Genomic DNA, 23,057 nt, shown 5'->3' with positions numbered 1-23,057 from the left:
TAAAGACATGTGTGTAGTCCCCCTTTCTGAAGTGGCTGAACTCCCTTCTTCATTTGTCCCATCAATTCCATCCAATCTTCCTTTTATTTCTCTTACAAGATAAAAGGAATAACTACTTTTTAAAATTTTGTTTTTAAATAACTAAATGCTATTCATGAATACAACCCAACTGACCGATTAATTGTTCATGTATGCAACATTGGTGACACCAAACTTAGTTTATGACCATGTCGTGTAAAAAGAGTTGATTAAGGCTCTAAGAGTAACAAGATATGAATTGTGTTCTTGTCCTCTTAGTGTGCCTGGAACACCAAACTTGTTGTTCATTATATGTTGCATACAAGGGTTCATCTAAGTGTTTGTCAGAGTTGATTTGGAGTTCACGAACCTTGCTTTATTAACTACTTTAAACATCCTAAAAAAACTGAAAAGATATAAAACATGGGTTGCCTCCCATGAAGCGCTTTTTTAGCGTCATTAGCTTGCGTTTTGCCTTTGTCAGGGTGGTTGGTAATGCCTCAAATCTTCCCCTCTCGCAGTGAATCTATCTCCGTTGGCTTCATTAAGGATCTCCACATGTTCCAAGGATAGAATTCTGCTGATGGTGTAAACTTTAGGCAGCTGAGATGGAATGGTGGGGAGATGAGATGGAATAGCTGGGAAATAAGCAGAGATTACTTTATCCCCTGGAGAGAAATCTTCTGTAGGGATCTTCTTGTTCCTCCATCCCCTTGGCGCCTTCTTTCTTGTTTCTTTTAATGCTATCCTGCTCCTTGTGGCCTCTTTTTTCCAAGGAAATTTTGTTGCTAGTCTCATACGACTCTGGTGGGTTTAGCTCCTCTTGGGTTTCCTTCAGCTGTTGTACCTTCTGACTGTATTATTTGTCAACCAAAGGGATTTCCAGGTGTATTGTTTGTGATTTAGTGCTTGTTTCTTCCACCAGTGCCTTATTGTGATCTACCCTTGATTCTTTATTTTCTTGATCTGCTTCTTGTGAGGGTTTTAAGATATTGAAGGTAAGTTGTTCATCATGTATCCTCAATATTAGCTCCCCTCATTCTACATCTATGAGTGCCCTGGCTGTGGCTAGGAATGGTCTTTCCAATATGATTGGATGGAGATGACTCTCTTCCATCTCCAAGATAACAAAGTCTGTGGGAAGGAAGTAGTTCCCAACCTTCACCAACACATTTTCAACCACTCCTATTGCTTGTTTTTGAGTTTTGTCAGCCAACTTGATGATTACATCCGAGGGCGTTAGCTCATTGATCTGAAGCTTCTTCAAAAGGGATAAAGGCATTAAGTTGATGCTTGCTCCTAGGTCACAGAGTCCCTTATCAATCCTTGTTTCTCCTATAGCACAATGGATGTGAAAACTCCCTGGGTCCTTCCTTTTTGTAGGCAACTCTGTCTGAATGAGAGTACTGCATTCTTTATTCATCACTATTGTTTTCCCTCCCTTTAGTGAGTTTTTCTTGGTCAGCAGCTCTTTCATACATTTAATGTATGAGGGTATTTGTTGGAGAGCCTTGATGAATGATATGTTTACATGGAGAGATGCAAACATGTCGAGGAATTTTGAGTACACTTTCCTTTCTACACCACCCTTGAGTCTATGGGGAAAAGGTGCATATGGGTTCAGAATCTCCTTCTCCCTTAACCCCTTCTTCTGTGTGGAGTTGGGTTCTTAGTTACCCTCTTCTTGCTTCTCTACTGGAATATCTCGAGAGTGTTCTAAGGGTTTGTTCAGTTCTTTCTCACTCCCCTTATCACTTATAGTGACCATCTTGCATTCTTCCCATCTTACTTTCTTTGCTTCACCTCTCGGATTTTTCTCTGTGTCACTTGGGAAGCTATCAGTAGGTTTGGGAATCTGCTGAGAGAGGTATCCCACTTGAGACTCCAGCCTCTTGATAGTGTATCCTTGGTTTTTGATATTAGCTCACACCTCGTCCTTGAACACTCTGTTATCTTGGATTTCCTTGCATATGCCTTCAAGTAGAGTCTCGGATGGTGATGGTGAGTTGAGGTTGGAGGGGTGAGAAGGGCTATTTTGCTTTTGATATGGATGTTGAGAGGTATTATTGGGTGGGTGTTGATATGATCTCTGTGTGGAATATTGGTGAGTTGCATTGTTGTTGGGGTTGTGACGTCTCTGATCTTGGCCTTGATCTTGTTGATTTCCCCACCCAAAGTTTGGGTGGTTCTTCCAACCAGGACTATAAGTTTTGGAGTATGGATCATGGGTCTGCCTAGGTGAGTTCCCAATATAGTTGGCTTGTTTCCGGTCACCCTCTTCCTCTGTATTTACTCCTTCTTGAGCTGCTGATGAGGTGGTGACTGCTGCAACTTGGTTCCTTTCCATCCTCTTGGTAAGATCAGCCAGCTGCTTGGTGATCATCTTGTTTTGAGCCAGCAGAGCATCCATGTTGTTCAGCTCTATCACTCCTCAAGTGTTGCTCCTTTCAGAAGCATAGAAGTAGTCATTCTCAGCTACAGTCTCAATGACATCTATGGCTTCTTCAATGGTCTTCTTTTTGTTCAGAGATCCTTCAGATGAGTGGTCTACTGCCTTCTTTGATTCATAAGAAAGACCCTCATAGAAAATGTGTAATTGCACCCATTCATTGAACATGTCTGGCGGGCACCTTCTTGTTAAATCCTTAAACCTCTCCCATGCTTCATAGAGAGTTTCACCATCTTGTTGTCTGAAGGTTTGTACCTTAGCTCTCAACCTGTTGATTCTTTGAGGAGGGTAAAATTTCGCCAAAAATTTGTTTACCACCTCTTCCCAGGTTGTTAAACTCTCCTTCGGGAAGGATTCCAGCCATTTAGATGCTTTATCCTTGAGTGAAAAAGGGAACAAAAGTAGTCTATAGGTGTCAGGATGAACACCATTAGACTTCAAAGTATCACATATCCTTAGGAAGGTGGTTAGATGTTGATTGAGGTCTTCTTGGACACTTCCTCCAAATGCACAGTTGTTCTGAACGAGGGTGATGAGCTAGGGTTTTAGTTCAACGTTATTGGCATGTATGGTTGGCTTTTGAATGCTACTTCCATAATTTCTTGGGTTTGGATTGATGTAAGAGCCTAGAACTCTTCTCTCTTGCCCAGCATGATTTGCTGGGCCTTCTCTGGCATGGTTGTGAACTTCTTCTTCATGGTGGTTCTCCATATTCTCCTCCATGTCTGTTTCAAAATACTCTTTCTCTTCCTCAGCACCAACGACTCTCTTTCCTCTTGCTTCCCTCCTTAATCTAAGAAAGGTCCTCTTAGGTTCAGAATCAAAGGAAGTCGAAGCCCCGCTTCTTCTACCTGTCATACAACCAACAAAGCAAAAAGCAAGAAAGAAAATGAATGAAGAAATTACTCTTGTTAGAATGGCTGTTAGTGTGAGTGGTGTAATGTATCAAACAGTTAGTGAGTTAGTGAACTAAATTGTAAACAACTAAGAAAACACAACAAACGGGTAAGGGAAAAAGGGAAGAAGATAGCTAAAATTGAAAGTAAATCACTCAGATGGAATTAAACAAAAGAAAAGAAAATTGCTCAATCTAGTTATCCTCCAACTTAATCATTGTCGATACAAAATCAATCCCCAGCAACGGCTCCATAAACTTGATGCACGGAAACTTGTCTCTCAACAAATTTCCCTTCGGCAAGTATACCGAATTGTCATCAAGTAAAAACTCACAATAGAGTGAGGTCGATTCCCACAGGGATTGATTGGTCAAGCAACTTTAATTAGAGTTAAGTTCTAGTTGAGCTAAGCAGAAATTTAGTGGAGGAATTGTAGAAAATTAAATGGCGGAAAAGTAAATAGCAGAAAATGTAAGTACTGGAAATAAATGGCGGAATGTAAATGGCAAAAAATAAATTGCAGAATCTTAAATGGGGATTTGGGTATATGAGCATAAAAGTAAATGGTAAAAAATAAAGAGAATGGGTAAGATTATAAAATGGGGGATTCATTGGGCTTAGGAGATGTTATATTCTCTGGATCAAGTTCATTCTCATCTCTTCCTCAATCAATGCATTCATTAATCTCCTTGGCAATCTTAAGTGATTGGATCCGAATTCCTTGGCAACCCAATCTCTCTAAGCTTAAACAATTGCCCAATTCCTTGATTTAATTGCTCATGGGAAGAGATGAAGTATGGTCACTGATTATACCACATGTATTTCCAAATCAAAGTATTGGTAGGATTATATGTCACCATATCCATCCAAACCCCAATTCAGTCCAACATGAGAAAGCATTTCTAGCATGATCTTCTCATTCCTCTTCCAAGGTTCCGAGGAGATCCAATTATAAAGAGCTTCTCTTCCAAGCTAGCTAACCAATTGAATGAAGAACGAAAGCTTTCTAGTAAAATCAAGAGAAAAAAAGAAGGAGAAGAATGAAAACTATAATTGATCCATCAAATTACAATAGAGCTCCCTAACCCAATGAAAAAGTCGTTTAGTTGTTCATAGCTCTGGAAATGGAAGATGGTTGAGAAGAGTGCATCCTGAAATTAAACTAGAAATTGCAGAAAAAGTAAAATATACAAAGTATAGTTCTCAAGTCCCAGATCCCTTTTTAATTCAAAACTATCCCTATATATACTACTCTTCAGATCTTCTAGTTAGCTCTTCAAGTCTTGGATATGGACCCTTGATCTTTAGTTGAAGCAGTTACAGTCTTTTGTGGGCTCAGCTTTGCTTGCAAAGAAAGTGTGATTTAGGCATGATGGTAAGTTAGTTAGGACGTTAGTGGCGTTAACGTTAAGTGTAAACTTGGGTTCGATAGCGTTAGTGACGATAACTTTGTCACTAACGTTCCAAACTAGTTGATCCACGTTAACTTCAACATTAGTGGCACTAACATAACCACTAACGTAGCCTCTTAGCCCTTCGCAAGCGCAATTGGCACTAACTTTTACAAATAACGTTGCTCTTTGTCCCTCTCTTCCACGTTAATGGTCCATGTTAGTGTAACTAACGTGGCCCTTAACGTTGGCATGCCAAGGCTCGAGAGCGTTAGTGACACTTACCTTTGTCACTAACACTTCAAAATGCCCCTTCCTTCCACGTTAGTGCTTCACGTTAATGGAATTAACGTGACTACTAACATGGGTGTGCTTGCCATCTCCAACGTTAGTGAAAAAGGTGAGTGTCACTAACGTTGGCCTATCATTCATTGCTCCACGTTACCCTTCACGTTAGTGGTGTTAACGTGACCACTAACGTAGGCAATCTAGGCTTGGTCTAGCATTAGTGACAAAGGTGAGTGTCACTAACGCTTGCGACTTCCTCTTTACTCCACGTTAGAGTTCACGTTAATTGGATTAACGTGACTCTTAACGTGGCTTAGTGTGGCCTTTTGGAACGTTAGTGGTGTTCACGTTTACCACTAACGTTGGAGCTTCCCCTTTCTTCCACGTTAGTGTAACTAACGTGGCAACTAACGTGGGTTATGATGGATTTCGAAGGCATTATTGGTGGTAACTTTACCACTAACGTTGCAAGTTCGCTCCCATTCCACGTTAGTGGTCACGTTAGTATGGAAATTCGTGCACTAACAACCGACCATTCTTATAAATATTTTCCTTCTATTAATGAATGAAAAATTGTAGAGAGGATTTGTAATTTTATTTCTATGGAACAATAAATTTTATTTTTCCATTACTTTACTACAAATATGAATGGAATTTGGTTGATGTACAAGAGAACTTAACGGACCAAATGAAATATAGAACTCACACATCAATCAGTGACACACTTTGAATTTCTATTCGCATCACCTAATTGACATAAAGTGGAGAACATGGGTGCTATAAAACTTAGGAAAGGATAGATATAACGTGAAATCAATCACATAGCAAGCATGGTTCACATAGCTTGAAAAGCGCAAAAAGATGTCACTAGGTAAGCTTAGAATCCAATTTCACAATTCCACAATCTCAATGCATCAACTACGTGATGTAAATAAAAATCAACATAAGCAAGCATCACCTAGCAACAAATGCATCAATTAGAAGCAATTGCCTAACGATAAATAAGAAAATCAAATTACATGGTGGCTAGCTACAACATGCAATTTAGAAATCCAAAAGCATTCTTAAAGGCAATGTCACAAGCACTTGGTATGAACAAATATCAAACATGCAAAAATTCAATACCAAGCAACAAATTATAACCACAATCACAATCCAACAATGAATAATTCAGCAGCAAGAAATAGCAAATTAGATTAATAATCCAACACTTTTCACCTAATCTAACCTAGACTAACAACCTAATCCACTAAAACAGAAAATTAAACTAATTAAGATGTCACACTTTCGGTTGTGAGGAAAAAGGGTTTTTTGAAATCAAAGAACAAAAAGATTAAAAGAACTAAGGAATTAAAGAACTAAGAAATAGTAATAAAAGGCAATTAATGCAATTTAAAAGAAGCAAGGTCAAAACTAGTGAAAATGCTAAGATATGCATAAAAGAGCCTTGACTTGGGAATGAGAATTAAGGAATCCTATCATTGTCATAACCACAACTATGGCAACTATGATGAGTTAGTCTGGCTTAGCCAACCCCTAACATCAAGGAGTAAGTCAAGCAAGCATAATTGACCTTAATCCATAAGTCCTAGCTAACTTACCAAATTAATTGGTAAAAAGCTAGCGTCAATGGAAACAAGAATCAACTAACTACCCAAGAATTACCACTAAATGTCGAACATTATGACTCTAGTATCCTAGGAACTCATTTCCTAACCCAAGGTGTGAAAATCTACTCAAAGTTACCAAGTGGCATTTCCACAAACACTTGGTAGGCATAAAACCAAAACATAGGAAATAGCAAAGGAAAATAAAAAAACTATAACTAAACTATTCATAATATCAACAATAAACACTCAATCAAGCATATAGGAACCATAAAACATCAAATTCATAAACAAAAGATTCATGAAATCAAAATTGTATATATTAACAAGTAACTTGAACTATGAGCAAAATGTAGTAAGAGTAGTGAATTTAAAGAGTACTTACAATAAAGAAAAAACAAAATCCAAGCTAAAAACTTAAACTATAAAATGCTACAATGAAATCTATGTCAAACCCTAAGAGAGAATTCTCTACTCTACACTACTCCTACTTCTAAATTATGTATGTAATGAGGCCTCCTAAACTAATGCCTTGATATGTGATGCTGTCCCCTTCATATAGCATCCAAAATCAGCTTTAGCACACTCAAAATTGGGCCAAGAGACCCCCAAAATCGTGAGCCACGTGCTTCATTAATGAAGTCACGCACAGGGACTTCTGCGTACGTACACATGCTAATTCTGCTCTTGTGCGTACGCACAGAGGGTTGTGCACATGCACACTTGACTGTGTGCTTCTCCTTGTTTTTCTTCATGTGTTCTCCCTTCTTGCATGCTTCCTTCCACTTTCTACCGACCCATTTGTGCCTAATTAACCTGAATTCACTCAATAAACATGTCATGGCATCAAATGGCATAAAAGTGGGATTAAATTGCTCAATTTAAGCACAAAAATGCATGTATTCATATTTAGGTTCAATTTAGGGATAAAACACAAAAGTATGCTATTTTGGTACTTAAGTACGAGTTTATATGATGAAATTCGTCTAATTTAAGCCAAAATTTACCATCAAATATGGACTCATCAATTCCCCTACACTTAAACAATAGCATGTCCTCATGCTAAACACAAACAAAGGAGAATCATTACAAAAAAAGGTCTAAAAACCGTGACCATAGCTAGTGAAAAGGATGACCATAGGTCTATGGTCACGATTTTTGACCTATGGTCATGGTTTTTCCGCCGTGACCTATTCTCTCGTGGCCATAGACCTATGGTCATGGTTTTTTCATCTATGGTCACGGTTCCTATGGTCACGGTTGTAATATTCAAAATTTTGGCAGTTTAGGCCATGTTTTTTTACCGTGTCCATAGCCTTATCTATTTCACCGTGACCATAGCCTCTATGGTCACCCCTTCCCAAAAACCGTGACCATAGCCATATCTATGGTCACGGTAGCCTCTACTGTAACAGCCTAGCCCCGAAGAAACGGCGCTTTTTCGGGATCAAACGGAATTTTTACAGAATTTTTAGGAATTTCTATGCATATAAGCACCTCCACTGCACAGGTGCTGCGTCATCAAGCTGCTGAGTCAGCAGCTTGATTGCACAGGACACCTCTCCTAATCTAAGTAGGCATGTCACAAGGAGTTGCGTTTTTAAGCCACTTTGGGCCCAAATTTTAAAATTCTGATTTCCGTGGTTAGTCTCTATGTGACGAGCCGGTCACGAATTTCGAGAGAAAAATTATATTAATATAATATTCATATATTATTATTTTATTTAGAATATTATATTATTATCTTCTCTACTGTGATTAATGTTGATCTATGTTTAGTAATATAATAACTGAGCTTGAAATCTACCGGTAACGGATAATACCGGCATTCTTAGATGAACTTAGCACTGCTAATGCTTCATCATATATCTTTTATTCTTATGATTATCCAGTTACTAGTGTCATTTACACTAAGTAACTTAATGTTTATCCATTAGTAGTGTAATTACTTAAGTTCTAATACATCTAGCTTTAGTAATTATCCTTTTCTGAGATATTTTGACAAGTAACTTTTGGATAATCATCATCCAAAAGCCACGGCCTCCCTAGGACAGCTTGGCTATCATTTTTGTTCTTGGAAAAGCTTAGAACACCATGAAAGAAAACCATGAAGCTTCCATGAACACCTGAGCTACTTTCTCCGTTCTTTCTCAAACCAAAACCCCTATCAAAAATCTAATCTTACCAAAGTGTTCACCTCTTCCTCCTCTTCATTTCTATGTTACTTTTCATGGAGTAAAACAAGGTATGAAGGCTGCTCCTCCTCCTTGAAGATTCGGCCATGGTGGTTCCTTAAGTTAATGATGTTTTCTTCATGTTCTTTCTTAGGATCTCTTATTCAATCCCTAAAAGCTCCAAGAAAACGTGATTTCTAGTTACCTTAAGGTCAGGAAAACCTTCTTTTCATCATCATGAAGCTTCAGCCTTCATGGTTCATAAGATTCTAAAGTTGTTTTTGATGTTAAAATAGGCGTAAAAGTGCTTCTGGAAGCTTGTTTTTAGTGCAATCTCGGACAGTAGCAAAGGAGGTAAGGTTTGGTAAATTAATCAATGATTGGCTGTGTTCTTGAAGTGTTAAACCAGATCTTGTTGTTTGAGATTTGATTTTGGGTGTATGTGTGAGGGTTTGATCATGGAAACTTGTTGTTTAATGCTTGAAAATCATGTTTATGATGGTTTTGAAGTGGCTGTTGGTGCTGCTGGAAAACGTGACATTCTAGCCATGAAAATCATGATTTTTGATGCTTATTTGATGTGTATTTGATGGCTGAAAAGTTTCTCTTTGGTTTGATAAAAATCGGGTTCAAATCGGTTTCCGAAAAGATTGAAAAACTAGCTGAAAATCAAGCAGAAATCTGATGAACTTTTGGAAAAAAAATGTTTTTGGTATTTGGAAGAACATGAAAACGTGTATTCAAGGAGTTTTGGGGTCAAAATGCAATTATTAAAAAGTTTGGGGTTGAAAATTAATTAATCAAAAGTTGAGGGGCTAAAGTACAAATATTAAAAGTTATAGGGGTCAAAGTGCAATTTCCAAGAAGTCCGGGGGTCAAAATGCAATTTTTGAAAGTTAAATAAAATATTATTATTTTAATAATAAAATATTAATATATTATTTTATTAATAATAATAAAATATTGATAAAAAGACAGTTTTCCCTGAAAGCCTCAGGAAGGCAGATTTGAGTCCAGAATTCTCTAATTTCCTTTACTAAACACCTAAGAAGAGGTATAAGAGTAGATATAGAGGTATAAGAAGTAAAGAAACAAGATTTTGAAACCTGTGTTTAAGTTAAAAAGAAAAGGAGTTAAAAGTGATACAGCTGTGTACCTGACCTTACAAAGTAAACAGAGAATTGTAAAATGAGCTTTCTGTGATGTTCTAATGCTTGATTTATGATGATTGCTAAGTGATGGAGAGTATGGTTATATGTGAATTATGAGCCTTCGGGCAATGCTTGTGAATGTTGTGCGGGGACGCCCGTATTGTGATGTTGCTTCCCAGACAGGCTGCGGTAGAGTAGTACCAGCCCTGCGAGCTGAATGCTTGGTAGAGGCCTGACTCGCATACCTGCGGTATATTGAGATTTGAGCAAATACCAGCCCTGCAAGTCGAGAGTACTTGGTAGAGGGTATGCGGTACTTAATCTGGGATTAAGTTCTGGGAAGGCCTTATCTGACCTGGAGGGTCGGATTGCGTCGGGTGCGGGTCGAAACCGACAAATCAGCTCATTACCTGCAGTAGGGACAGACATGCATCATACTTGTTTGTGCATTATTTATTGCTTATCTTCTTGTGTTCTTGTTCTATTCCTTGTTTGTTTGAGCATAACTGTGTGATTGCATAATAATGTGTGAATGTGCATTTATTTCCTATTTTCTCTCTTGTTCATGTGTTAGTTTATGTTGCTGTTATGTACATATTACTCTACATTTATTTATACTTCTATGACCACGGACATTATAAATGAACTTAACTGTAAACCCCGACCTTACTAAGAACTCTTCAGTTCTTACCCCTTACACCTCTACAGATGGACACAGGAGTCCTACTCTACGAGATTGATCCACCGTATATCCACGAGGACCCGGTGCGTGGCGAGTATGACATCTACTGTGCGGTACCTCGTATCCGTAATTATGTAGTTCGTGGTAGACCTTTCCAGTACCCTATTAGGACAGCATATTTTAATCCTGATGCACCCTATGACTTTTCTTTATCTTGGTTACACCCCGGCGGACCTGGGATACCTCATCCTGAGGAGCAGATGCCACCTCCACCTGACTATCCTCCTCCACCTGAACCTCCTCTACCTGATGAGCCTATACCTGCCCAGCTTATCCATGAGGCACCTCCTGCACCTTTTGTCCTTGATGAGTGGGGTGTTCCTGTGTTGCCACCCGAGCTTGATCCTTTACCTGAGCCGATCGAGCCTCCTGTCTTTGATGAGCAGCAGGGACATGAGTATGATTAGATCATGGAGGCGACACCTCCTTCTCCAGACTGTATTTTGTTTGGTAGCTATCCTTTTATGGTTTCTGTGGCCAGCAGTGGTTCCTCTGCTATCACTTCGGCAGAAGAGGACGAGGAAGAAGAAGATCCAGAGGAAGATCCTAACTTCATAGTTATCTCCTCTGACAGTGATGACGATGAGCCAGGCGAGGCGCCAGCAGGCGAGCATCACCATTCGCCCGGTGATTTTCTGTGAGGTACTCTGGACCAGGATTGAGGAGACTTTTTGAGACGCCTAGTCTAACTTCAGTACATTAGAGTGTCTCCCTCACTTTTGTTAGCATGATTAGAGGGAATAGGCATATCATAGAGTTAGGCTAGCCTGGGTGCCAACTTAGGGGCTTTTGGTCAGGCCAGGCCCTGGGGCGTCTTATGTACATATATGTATATACTATATGAGTCACTGACTTAGGGGTGCTGTACTATAGTTCTATGCTTATATAACTGAGCCACTTCTGTAACATGATGTATATTATAGTGTGTTGTTCCATATTCTGTTATCTTTTGTCTTATGTATGTGAACGTTTAATTATCCCTTGATATATGGAAGGTATGCGACTTTAAATTATTCTTGTTAAAAAAAATTACTTGTAAAATTCGCGGGGTTTTAACAACGTACAAGCTTATATTTATCAATTAATAATACAAAAAGGAAAAACAAGTTGGTAACATTCGATTTCTAGTATGATCTAGACATGCTAGAAGTTGGGTCGTTACATCTATGGTCACCCCTTCCCAAAACCGTGACCATAGCCTCGATGTCACCCCACCAAAAACCGTGACCATAGCCATATCTATGGCTACCGTTTTGACCGTGACTATAACCTCTAAGGTCACCCCTCCCAAAAACCGTGACCATATAGCCTTATCTATGGTCACAGTTTTGGCCATGACCATAGCCTCTATAGTCACCACACCTAAAACAGTGACCATAGACTTATCTATTCTCACGGTTTTGATCGTGACCATAACCTCTATGGTCACCCCTCTCAAAAATCTTGACCATAGCCTTAGCTATGGTCACGATTAAAACCGTGACCATAACCCCTATGGTCACCCCTCCTTAAACCGTGACCATAGCCTTAACTATGGTCACCCCACCATAAAACCGCGATGATAGCCTTATCTATAGTCACAGTTTTCACCGTGGTCATAGCTTATCTATGGTCACCCCTCCTTAAAACCGTGACCCTAGCCTTATATATGGTCCTGGTTTTTCGCCGTGACCATAGCTTTATCTATGGTCACGGTTTTTACCGTAGTCATAACTTTTCTATGGTCACAGTTTTTACCGTCACCATAGCCTGTTTTATTTTATGAATTTTTTAAAGCATAATCACATCCCAAAATGATGATAATCATAAAATAAATCTAAGAATGAGAAATTCAATAAATGTAGATCATAAAAGTTTCATTAAAAACTAGATATCCATTACAACACTATCAAAATAGGGTGTGATTTATCCATTACATATAATATCGGATAAAGTCTCTTATCAAAATGTAGAGTACACATCAAAATAATACATTTAGATAACGAAAATCATTATAAGACCTATCCCATCTTATATTTGTATAGAACATATTTTCTTCACATCATGTCCTCCTGCTAGCAAAAGAAATAAAGAAGTTAGAACAGAACAAAAATGTTTTTGATGATGCATGCAGTACAGTTGAGTAATGAATATGGAGCACAAGTTAAATAAGTCAATCAACATGTAAATTTCAACCACTAAATAACAAGGAGCATTTGCTAAGGTTTTAAGCCATTTGGTAATGTTTATATGTTTTTAATCTATCTTTGAGTGGAACTTTACCTCCCCTATTGAAGTCACTTAAAACTCAAAAAAATCCAGCACAAAGAAACAACCACAAATCAGCTTCCAACCCATCAAACAAATCAAGTAATTAACACCAGCGAAACAGAAAAACCATATCGGGTGTGAAATCAATAGAAACCATCCAACTTGGAAGTTAAGTTATTTTGATTTTTCTCCATAGTTGAAACCACTTCAGTATGTTGTTGTTGCATTTGTCGGATTTGCTTATCCTTTTTAAGAGAGGATTTTGTTACTGATCGACCATAGAAACGAACTCTACCATGTCTCTCTTTTCCAAAAAGTGTTTGAAGTGCTTCATCATCACTATATCCAGCTTGCTTCAAATTTTGAAGATGATCCTATTACACACAAGTAAAATTGAAATAAGTTCATGTGCGCATATGCTGAAAATAAAAAAATGATTTATACATTTCGTTTAGTGTACATTTCTACGAAACTAAACAACTCACAATCGTCTCTTGTGTTCCCGAATCAGTCTCTCCATTCTTGTTAGTACGAGTTACAATAAACATCTCAGACTGTGATGGATCTTCATTGTCCTCTTTTTTTGCACGCTACAAAGAAACCACCAAGATTTCTCGAAGTCAACACAGATGAAGTCAACACAGATGACATGAAAGATGCAAAGATACTTAAATAAGAAGCACAAATATAATACCAATTCAATGCGTACTAATTCAATACTAACTGGACCCATTCGATGATTCCATTTTTGTTTGGATCTATTTTCACGATTTTTGTCAGAAATAACCTACACATTGTTATAATGTAAAAATACATAAAGTTAGTTAAATACACGATACCATTAATAAAGCCGTGAAAGTTGTGAAAATAACTTACTTTGATGATATCAAGACTCCAAAATTGAAATAATTTTCTAAAATGCAGTTCAGGTACAGTCTCGTTGGATGATTTTTCATCATCTCTCTGAATGAGCTATACGGTGTATAGTGATATTTTTTTATTTGTTTCTTAAATTGCTTCCTTGAATCTCCAATGGTATCTATCATCCAAGGCTCAGCATCTCTTGGAATGTTATATTTAGACTACGAATAAATAGTGAATTATGTTATTTTACCATACATGCTAAGCCTAATTCTAAACAATTTAAAAAGGAGAATGGTCTACTTACCTTTGCATAATCCAACATTGAAATTTTAGTCTCACTTGACACAGCTTGCCAACTAGTATATAATAATGTGACCAAATTAGAGTTTCTTGAAAATTTACCTCATGTAGGGCTCCACGTTAACGCAATTGTTCAATACATATGCATTAGCTTCAAGGAGTGACTTCTCGTCCAAAATAATTAGTTGCCCTTTTTTTCCACCCAATAGACTTCCTTTGTTTTTTGAACAAGTTTGAATCAGGCTCTTTGGTTGAAGTGCCTTCATCATTATTCCGAGATACTCTATTGAATCTTGTTTTCACCCCCTCATGCAAATATCTTGAACAAAAAGTTAAACAATCTTCAGCCAAATAACCCTCCACAATTGATCCTTCTGGATGACTTCTATTACGTACATACCCTTTTAGTGTGCACATGTATCTCTCAATCAGATACATCCATCGAAACTGGATGGGACCACCTAACCTTAATTCATTAGCTAAATGAATAGGCAAATGAACCATTTTATCAAAAAAGGTAGGGAAAAATCGTCTCCAACTGGCACAAAGTTTCTATAATCTCTGACTCCAAACCATTAATCTCTTCTAAAGAGATTTCCTTTTGACATAGCTGACGAAAAAAGGAACACAAGCGAACTAGAGGAACAGCAACATGATCTGGAAGAATGCTCTTGATTGGTATTTGCAACAGGTAATGCAACATGAAGTGAGCATCATAAGTCTTGTAACCGTAAAGCTTTCTCTCTTCTTGTTGTACACAATGAGAAATGTTTGAAGCACTTTCCATCAAGCATGCTCTATCAAGTTTAGTTCTTTTGCAATCCTTCGAATTTATTGGGTAAAGATTCTTTTGAATGCCCATCTCCTTAAGATCATAACGAGCTTTTGCATGATCCTTTGTCTTTCCAAGAATATCCAATAAGGTACCGATTATACTGTTGAATATGTTTTTTCGATATGCATTACATCAAGATTGTGCCTGATCATACAATGCTGCCAATATGGTAACTCAAAAAATATTGATCTTTTTTTCCATTGGCCTTTACTTTTGCTTTGCGTCTTCCCAAGGGCATTATCTATTGACTTTAGCATATCTAGAACCTTTTCACCTGTTAACACTCGTGGTAGACCCTTGAATTCTAGTTTTCCATTAAAAGATCTCTTGTTAGACCTCCATGCATGATCAACTGGCAAAAATATCCTATGGTCCATGTAAACTGTCTTTTGGCTATGTTTCAAGTAACAAAAAGAAGTATCATGGTTACAACAAGGGCAAGCTAGCTTCCCTTTCGTACTCCAACCAGACAACATCGCATATGCTGGAAAATCATTGATTGTCTAAAGTAGTGCAGCATGCATTTGAAAAGTTTCTCCCTCAAAAGAATCATATGTATCTATACCTGACACCCATAGCTCCTTCAGCTCTTCGATCAATGGTTGCAAAAAAATATCAATATTATTTCCTGGTGAACAAGGTCTAGGTATGAGTAAAGAGAGCATGTAGTATTTTGACTTCATGGACATCCAAGGGGGGAAATTGTACACCATTAAGACAATTGGCCATGTGCTATGTGACACGTTCATAGTTCGAAAAGGATTAAAACCATCACTTGCCAAACCAAGCCTCAAGTTGCGAAGTTCTTTTGAAAAGTTTGGGTACCGAGTGTCCAAGTTCTTCCATGCTTGGCCATCAGTAGGGTGCCTTATGCAATCATCTTTCAAACGCTGCTCGTCATGCCACCTCAACGCCTCTGCTGTGTCTGGGCACATAAAAAGCCTTTTAAGCCTTGGTATTAAAGGAAAGTATGTTAAGGTATTCGCAGTAACCTTATGAACTTTATTCGGAAACGTAAAGTAATCTTCGTTGCCATCCATAGTAGGAGTCTGATTATATCGAGACTCTCCATAGATATGGCAAAATGAGTCATTTATGTACTCATTTCGATACAGCATGCAGTCATTAGGACATGCATCAATCTTTTCATAGTCAAGACCCAAGTCTTTAACCATATTCTTAGCTTTATTAAAAGAAGTGGGAATGTTCAAATCAGGTATAGCTTCTTTCAATAACTCTAAGAGGGAGGTAAGAGATGTGTTACTCCAACCATGCAGACACTTCAAGTGGTAAAAACGAATGATAAACGATAGTCTCGAAAATTCAGTAGTACAGTTCGGATATAATTCTATACCTACTTTGTCTACCAGCTTATAAAATCTCTTTGCATCTTCAGTCAACCCGTTGTTCGCCTCTTCAAGATTTGTCATATTTCCGAATGTATCACGCAACAACCCGTCAATATCATCAACACCCCCTCGATCATCCATGTCACTATCTACAACTGTTGGGATTACTGATTCCCCATGATTAATCCATCGTTTATAACCTTCGACAAACCCATAGCAAATAAGATGCTCATATACGTCTTCTCATTCATGCCAATAAATGTTTCCACACTTTGCACACGAACATTGGATTTATTTTCCAACCGGTTTTCCAATTACGAAGGCAAACTCTAAAAAATTATTTACACCAACTGTGTACTTGTTCTCAAATCTTGGTAAATCCATCCAATCTTTTGACAAAACATGATTAAACCTAAGAATGCAAATATTTGAAGTTACTAAACATGATCTAATAGTCAGTTATAGTGACAATCTAGATACCATATATCCGCTTACTACCCTAGTTAAATGGGCTATCAAATTGTTATATATGGGAATTACGAGATAAACTTACTGCTTAGTTCTTTCATTTTGAGATGCCATATGAAGTTGTTATAAACGGTGCCACGGCAACTACTCAACTTCTGTTCTCTTTACTAGTACGAAAAAATTATCCTGTACACAAAATAAAGTCAAAATAATCAAGTTCAGAAAGGGAAAACCGAATAATGCCCAATTTTAAGTTCCTATATTAATGTACATTTTTTTTCATTTATTAAGTTAACTTTTTTTATTAACATGGGTTCACATCTAAAATAGGTAGAATAATTCCCATTAGTGTCCCATGATCTTGATATATACATAATATAGAGTAGCAGTGCTAAGTGCTAACTAATAATGCAGTGTAATAATGGAGAATATGGTTGAGCTTTAAATTACCGAGTCAATGTTGCAAAACTGACGAGCTCAAAAAGGGATAGATTAGACTTCAGAAACCAAAAACATCGTCAATTTGTGGAGGTAAAGACTCATGAAATAGACCTGTGAACAAGAATTTTCTATACATGATTAAAAAATTTTCTATAATGCAGCATAACAAATAATCACCCCTAAATTAATTCAAACCAGCAGCATAACAAAATCACAAATCACAAATCACAAATCACTTATCACAAATTCAAAATTCAAAACACTAAGTGCCATAAGTCCATATCAAACAGCAACTTAACAAGTCACTAATCAACATTTTGTTATTACTTTATTTATTTTGTGTAAACTATCTATTAGAGTGTGCATCTGAAAATATATTTTCAACCTTACAAATAAAAGTAGATCAGAGTCAAAATTATGCCAACAAAATTCAATTTAGACACAAATTATTAAAGTTCTTTCATTGCCTTGTATAATGAGCTACTTTTCAAGCAACTTTGAAGGTAGTTAATTATTAACAACATCGATAAAGTGTCAAAGGAAGCTAATAAGGAAATGCATTATTCATGCACCACTAATAGAGTATAAAATCTTATGCACATGGGGTTTGTTCTCCTCACATATAAATAAAGATCATTATCACATTCACAGAGGCATCTGATTTCAGCAAATGTCAAGCAGGACCATAATTAATTAATAATTAATTAATTAAAATAAAATAAAATAAAATGAAACTATTAATTTAACAAGGTATGTACCTTAACAGAGTAATGGCAAAGTAGTGGAAGTTTGGCAATATCACCAGTTTGTACATATTATAACTTGCTATAAAGACAAGTGTTAACATTGCACATACATAACGTATATATAACATATAAGCAACTATTTTGACTTATACATTTGAGTTGTTAGCTTAATTAATGTAACGCCACATAGGAGGAAAAAACAAATAATTAATGGAAAAAAGAAAAACAAGTCTAAGGCAAGAAGATTATAAGTGTTTGTTTAGGAACAACAAAATAAAATATGTAAAAGGTACAAAGGTGTTAATTTCTTGAGAATAATTTAGATTATCAAATCAAAGGTTGACTATTAGCTACGGCTCAAACCAATGAACTTTTATGAAATGATGATTTGTTAATGGACCACAAAAAGGAATATATAATCTTCGACGGACCACAAAAAGAAGAAGCAGAGGCCACTAACCTTCGACGAATAAAGAAGCCAACGAAGATGAAGACGACGTGCTTAGCTTTCTGGGTTTTGCAAAATAGGGAAGAGGAAGAAGCAACGGCGTTGAGGAGCTTGGGACGGCGGCGGCACTGAGGAGCTTGGGACGGCGGCGGCAATGAGGGGCTAGGGATTTGCAGTTCCAATTTTCTTCAGAAGTCTCACTCTCACAGTATTATGAATTAGGGGAAGAAAGAAGGGGGGGGGGATTTCAATTTCCTTCAGTCCCTTCAATTTTCTTCAGTGTATTTTAATTTTTTTTCTCAAATAAATAAGAGACGGCGTCGTTTTTCTTCCCCAGTTAAAGCACAAAACTTAATAATCGATTTAATGGTTAAATTTTTAGTGTACAAAATTAATTTTTATATTATTCCAATTATCTTATACCGTACCATGGCTAAAACTTAAACTACAATTAAAACGAATTTAGCATTATATATAAGTGATCACTGGGCTAGTTTTTCATCCGTTATTAAGTTATTAAATCAGTTTTTATATTATTAAATTTTAAATCAATTTTTAATTTAAAATTATTAATAGTATTCAACCTAATTTTTTATTTATAAAATTAGATTTAAAATTTTAATATTTAAAGTAAATCATATAAAATCATTATTAGTTTTTAATTATTAAAATTTTTAAATTTTAGAAAGAAAAAATATTTAAAATATAAAACATACATAAAAATCTTAATTAATTAAAACTCAAATGATTAAAACTGTGACCATAGACCCCTTTAGGTCACCTCCTAATATTGTGACCATAGATCCTTTAGGTCATTCCCAAAAACCGTGACCAAAGACCCCTTTAGGTCACCACCCAAAGCCGTGACCATAGACCCTTTTAGGTCACCCTTTCGAAAAACTGTGACCATAGACTCTTTTTGGTTACTGTAAAAAATCGTGACCATAGACCCTTTAGGTCACCCTCTAAAACCGTGGCCATAGACCCCTTTAGGTCACCCCACAAAACCGTGATCATAAACCCTTTTAGGCCACCCTTCCGAAAAACTGTGACCATAGACCATTTTTGGTCACTATAAAACACCTTGACTATAGACACCTTTAGGTCACCCCCAAAACCGTGACCATAAACCCTTTTAAGCCACCCCCAAAACTGTGACCATAGGCCCCTTTAGGTCACCTTCCAAAACCATGACCATAGACCCTTTTAAGTCACCCTTTTTTGAAAAGCTGTGACCATAGCCCATTTTTGGTCACTGTAAAAAACCGTGACCATAGACCCTTTTAGGTCACCCCCAAAACCGTGACCGTAGACCCTTTTAGGCCACCCCTCAAAATCTTGACCATAGACCCTTTTAAGTCACCCCCTAAAACCGTGACCATAGACCCTTTTAGGTCACCTTTTTTTGAAAAATCGTGACCATATACCCTTTTTGGTCACTGTAAAAAATCGTGAGCATAGACCCCGTTAGGTCACCCATCAAAACCGTGACCATAGACCCTTTTAGGCCACCCTTTTATAAAAAACCGTGACCGTAGGTACTCTATGGTCACCCTTTCCAAAAAAACCATGACCAAGCTTTTTTTTGTCACCCTAAAAAACCGTGACCATAGAGGGGCTATAGTCAAGGTTTTTTACAGTGACCAAAAAAACCGTGGCCATAAACCCAAAATGTTGTAGTGAATGATCAAAGGGCAACAACTTATTGAATGCAACTATCTATATGCATGCAAGTATACTATATACAATCTATATCTATCTATATCATACTTTACTATTGAATTGGTGAAAACAAACCAACAAATTTTCAGGCAAGTATATGAACATATAGGGCTAAGCAAAGAAATAATTCAATGCAATCAAAATCTAAAGAATTGATTCAACTCATCAAAATGAAGAAACTTACAAGAATACATGATGAGAAGTGTGGAAACATAGAATTGAGTGATCAAACCCTCACTAGGTGTCTATACACTCTCATCACTCGGTGTTTTAGGGTTTAATCACTCAAGTCTTCTCTAATCATGCTTTCAAGGATTTGCTTTTCATCTAACAATCAACAAACGTGTGATACATGATGAATATTTTGGTGAAAAATAAATTTCCCCCAAAACACACAAATCTAACCGGCAAGTGTACCGGGTCGTATCAAGTAATAAAAACTCACGGGAGTGAGGTCGATCCCACAGGGATTGATGGATCAAGCAACTTTAGTGGGTGATTAGTTTAGTCAAGCTAATATTGAGTGAATTGTGTGAAGTTGAGCAACATAAGGTAAAAATTGCAGGGAAATTAAAGTTGCAGAATGTAAATGGGCAGAAGCTTAAAGAGCAAGAAATGTAAATTGCAGAAACTTAAATAGCAAGAAATGTAAATTGCATGAAATGTAAAGGGGAGAGGGTGCTGGAAATTAAAGAGAGCAATAGATCAAAGCTTAGATGAAATTTGACTTGCAGGAAAGAAAAGTGTAGCAGAGACTTGTAGAAAATAATAATTGCAGAAAAGTGTATCAAAGGGGACTTTCTATTCTACCCTGCTCCTCATGCTCTAGCAGAGCCAACCCCCCCCCCCCCACAAATATGAAAATGATGCCTTATATAGGCTTTACAAAATGGAAATGAAAATGAAATTAAAAACAAATTACAATTAAATGAAATTCCTATTTTATCTATTTCTTGTGCCTTTGAGTGATGATCATTTGGGCCCTTGCTCTTGATGGAATTGGGTTGATAAAGGCCTTGGTTGATTGCTCTTGGAGTTTGAAGAGGAACCGAATTGAACCGGGTTGAGTTTGCAAAAGTTGGTGCAAAAGTTAGAGCAAAAGTTAGGGGTCTAACTTTTGGTCTAACTTTTCATATCAGCCCACAAAATTTGCTGCTATCCACGTTGGGGCAAAAGTTAGGGGTCTAACTTTTGCTCCAACGTTGGCCTCCCTTATGCACATTTATGGCGCCAACTTTGTCCTCTTGTCATGTTGCCAATTTTATGCCCAATATAGACTATCATATATGGTTGGAAAGCTCTGAATGTCAGCTTTCTAACCCACTTGGAATCACTTCAATTGGACATCTACAACTCAAGTTATGATCATTTGAAGAGGGCATGGTCGCTGGCTTTGCTGTGCAGCGTTTGAGGTAACGTTTGCCTCAAACGTTGGCAAAAACGCCAGTTCTGGAGGCTCAAACGTATTGTCCACCCCATACTATTATACATTGTTGGAAAGCCCTGGATGTCTACTTTCCAATGCCGTTGGGAGAACATTATTTGGAGCTCTACAGCTCGAGTTATACTCCGTTGAAGGTGCAGAGATCAGTTGGCCTCACTGCAGGTTGCCACCATGTTCGTTTATGCACATTGCGGGGCAGTTTTCTCCCTCAATTTTAGTGTCCACCATGCAGTGCCATATATGCTTGGAAAGCTCTTGATTCCTACTTTCCAATGCTTCTTGTATCACCTCATTTGGAGCTCTGTAGCTCAAGTTATTCTTGTTGGAAGTATACCCCTTGTATGCCTTGTGGTGTGTGGCGCCAACGTTAGCCACCAAGTTAGGGGGCTAACATTGGCGCAAACTTTTGCTCTTCCTCTTGTGATTTTCATGTGCCAACGTTAGCCACCAAGTTAGGGGGCTAACGTTGGCGCAAACTTTTGGTGCCCAGGGAGGTTTTCTTCATGCCAACGTTAGCCTCAAAGTTAGGGGGCTAACGTTGGCGCAAACTTTTGGTGCCCAGGGAGGATTTTCATGTGCCAACGTTAGCCTCAAAGTTAGGGGTTAACGTTGGGGCTAACTTTTCACCCAAAAGTTTGAGGTTAACTATAGGTCTAGCTTTTTGCTTCCTGGTTCAATTTCACTTATTCCATTGTCCCCTCTTTACTCCTAGCTATTCCTTCTTGCTTCAACCTTTCTCCAAGCTTTCTTCACCTATCATTAATCAACCAAACACATCAAAGCTATGCTCATAATCATGAGATATTCATTCTATCATAATATGCAACAATTATAGCATAAAACCTCATGAAATAGCATGAATTCATACATGGTTGATTAAATCAAAGGAAGCATGAAAATCTACCTAATTGGCTTGCTTGTAGCTCAAGAAAGTGCATAAAACCTATTGAAAACAAAGGAAAAAGCATAGAAAAACATGACATGGTGACATGTCATCACAACACCAAACTTAAACCTTGCTTGTCCCCAAGCAAGAAAAGAATCATGCAATAAAGATTGACAATCCAAGGCAAGAAGGATAGCAACTCAATGTTCATGGTAAGCTAGTTTTCTAAGCATGCTACAATCACAAAAGAAATGTAAATGATTGATGCTTCTATCTAGCTCATTTTATGAAATCTTTTCCTTATATTTCTTCCTTGAAACAAGCTTTTTGCTTTTCTTATTAGCTTCTCCTTTTGGGTGCTTTGCCCCATGAGTTGATAACAAAGCTAAGACTTCTAAATGCTTTGTTTTCAAGTATTACCACTTGATACATAAGCACCACAAGCATTTGATTAGAGGACTTCATTAAGCTCATTTTTCTTTTCTTTTCGTGACTCTCTAATCATTGATGCTCAGAGCCTTGAGCTTTGAGGGAGTGCTTTTGCACTTTGAGCCTAGCCTTGACTTCTAAGTGTTTTGTTTCCAAGCA

The 23,057-nt window shown here is 37.5% G+C and overlaps 1 non-coding gene and 1 pseudogene across 1 annotated transcript; one reads left to right on the top strand and one right to left on the bottom strand.

Moving 5' to 3' along the window:
- Nucleotides 1–2,633: 2,633 nt before the first annotated feature.
- On the top strand, nt 2,634–2,737 carry LOC148561482 (small nucleolar RNA R71). Its single transcript, XR_015887008.1, has one exon. It is a non-coding gene; the product is annotated as a small nucleolar RNA R71 (small nucleolar RNA).
- Nucleotides 2,738–14,228: 11,491 nt separating this feature from the next.
- LOC148561481 (uncharacterized) lies at nt 14,229–16,140 on the bottom strand (annotated as a pseudogene).
- Nucleotides 16,141–23,057: the final 6,917 nt, after the last annotated feature.

This window comes from Arachis ipaensis, chromosome B6 (genome assembly GCF_059453495.1).
Source record: "Arachis ipaensis isolate K30076 ecotype BB chromosome B6, ASM5945349v1, whole genome shotgun sequence".
NCBI lineage: Eukaryota > Viridiplantae > Streptophyta > Magnoliopsida > Fabales > Fabaceae > Arachis > Arachis ipaensis.
Note: the sequence above shows the minus strand (reverse complement) of the source record. Positions and strands in the feature narration are given on the sequence as shown.